This window comes from Corvus hawaiiensis, chromosome 15 (assembly GCF_020740725.1).
Source record: "Corvus hawaiiensis isolate bCorHaw1 chromosome 15, bCorHaw1.pri.cur, whole genome shotgun sequence".
NCBI lineage: Eukaryota > Metazoa > Chordata > Aves > Passeriformes > Corvidae > Corvus > Corvus hawaiiensis.
This window is the reverse complement of record NC_063227.1, coordinates 17,371,852-17,374,386: the sequence shown is the minus strand read 5'-3', so window position 1 is coordinate 17,374,386 and position 2,535 is coordinate 17,371,852. Positions and strand designations below refer to the sequence as shown.

Sequence of the window (2,535 nt, the reverse complement as noted above, 5' to 3'; positions counted from 1 at the left end):
TATCCTGTTTCCTGGAGCACAACTGAGATAAGAGAGCAATGACTTGAAGATATTTCAAATCTTTTGTTACTTTTCCAACACGTTTTTGTTTAAAAGGAGAAAACCATGTGAAAAACTTCATGCCCAGTTTCCTGACCTTTAAAATTAATTACATCAGTCTTTCCAGCCCTTGTGGGCTTAATTTGGGACATGTGGGTTGAAAAACCCCTCTCAGAAACAATAACCTACTTTTTTTTCCATTCCACATGTTTAGCTTAAAAATAAAAGTAGTCTAACTACAGGAAACCATGCTATCATAGTACAGTTCAAACTTAATTAAAAGAAAGAAGATGAAGATGAAGAAGAAAGAAGAGGAAGAAGCAGCAGCTTCAGCAGTATTAATAGAAGACAATACATGAAAGTGGATGTTACTTAATCTGTCAAACTCCAAGTCTTTTCTTCAGCTTCTCTGGAATCTTGGGCTTTCACAGGATGGTTGAAATTCAAAATAAGGTCACAAAGCAGTAGCTGGCTTTCCACTGAAAGACAAAGGGCAGTGCATCACCATGGTACTTACTGAATGGCAGTGAATGGTAATCTACATACAGCATTGTTTTAGTGGTCATCTAGCAACTCATTCAAAAAGTTGAAGAGTTGCCTTGTTTCGTTTACTTCGAGATGGTTAATTCAGTTTGGTGTTAGCATATTGGTAATATTTGCTCTAGAAGACTGTCAGTGTTCCTACAAAGGAATGACTGATCACCTAACAGGTGTTTCCCATGGTTAACTAACAGGATTCCATTGCTCTGTAACTACTCTGTTTCATTAATTTTTCAAAACACAAGAGCAAATCTATTGCTTCATTGCATTAAAACCTAGTTGCCTGACATAGAGAACCAGGCCATTCACAGCTGCACACTCTTAGAACAATGTCTTAAACAGTTTCTTGTTCAAGAGCTTGGAACTTGGATGATGAAGTCAGAATTACCATTTATTTTCTTCAACTCAGTGGACATTGTGTCAACACTTTTAATCGCAGCCTCAAGGTTAAACTGCCCATCAGAATGTTTGATCACCTGTATGAAATAGGAACAAAACATGACTGGCAGGATATATATGATTCATAAACTCATTGATCCAGATAATCATAATACTCATGAAATCTTTTCTTTCATTTTCTTAAATAATATTTCAACTACAACTTCCCCCAGTTTATAATTATCCACTTAGACATTCTAAATGACAACCACGGAAGGTGAGTACTAAACACTCAGGGTTGGGTTTTCTTCTGTCACTTTTTTCTTATTTAAACAATGGCAATGAAATTAATCATGCCTACAATTTCCTCTCCTCGTCATTTTTCATGTTTGTTTTCGACCAACCTTTTCCTACAGAATCGAAAATTAATCGAGAATAATCATTCAGCCACAAGATGGAGCTACAGTGACATTAACGTGAAGCACACACCTGGTCACTATTAGCGCTGAGTGTTAATGAACCTGCCAAAACATGCCCAGAAACATTTGTAATTACTTTATAATCAACGTCTTTTTGCCTACTTTAGGAATCATATTCCCTGCCTTTAACATTTAATTAAAAACTAGTCAAAATCTAGAGGAAATTAAGACTAGAAACCATTTGAAATGAAGTATAATTTGAATTTTCAAAGGTATACTGTACTCCTTTTTTTGGAATTTCTTTTCCTTATGAAAAATTTCAAAGAGAAGTGCACATAGCACAATTTCTGGGCTAGCTATAAGCTCTCTACTTATTGTTCAGAAATTCTGAAAATAAAATCTGGAAAAACTCTGCGTGATTCATAAATAATATTCTTTACGTAGAAAACCTCAGCACATTAAGAAGCATGACCAAAAAATCTAACATACATTTAACACAGATTCTTTGTCTGAGTCTCTTTTCCCTTCAGTCAGTGGCTTTATGTTGAGTTCATCAGTCAGGGACAAGGATCCTAAAAAGACGACCCCCAAATTTTTAAAGATTAGTATGTATAAAAGATATAAATGTATATATCTCACATTAAATATATCACAGCATTTAAAAATATAATAACTAAACCTTATTTTCATTAGTGTTTTTTGAAAGTGGTGTCTAAGGGGTCAAACAGTTTTAATTCTTCTTGAGGAAGAATCAAAAGCTTGGATTCTATTTATTTTACTTTCTTTTAGCAACAGGGTTTCAGAATTTTTTCAGGAGTTCAGTGTGGAATTACTAACAGAGAATAAGTGTATATGTAATGGTGATGAAGAATTCCTCAAACATATCCCTGTATTTTTTTAATTGAAAACTTTCTGAGAGATCTAAAAAGGCATTGCAATTGTTTTGTGACATCAATGTGTGGAAGGGAAATCTAAAGCACACACAAAAAAAGTCTTGTTGATTGTCTGGTGTGGTGCCTCTCCCCCCCACCCCGACCCCTCTGCCCAGGCCACACCATGATCTGAGGTTCTTTAGGAGACCTTCCAACACTCCTTTGGCGCTGTCAGTAACAGAGCTGAGATTAAATACCAGATCCCCGGGCTTGTTCTTCCCCCATTC

General features: G+C 35.6%; 1 long non-coding RNA gene across 1 annotated transcript; it reads right to left on the bottom strand.

Moving 5' to 3' along the window:
* Positions 1-1,949, bottom strand: LOC125333529. The gene is made up of 3 exons (XR_007206898.1): positions 1,866-1,949; positions 968-1,055; positions 1-518 (listed from the first exon to the last, which is right to left on the bottom strand). It is a non-coding gene; the product is annotated as an uncharacterized LOC125333529 (long non-coding RNA).
* Positions 1,950-2,535: the final 586 nt, after the last annotated feature.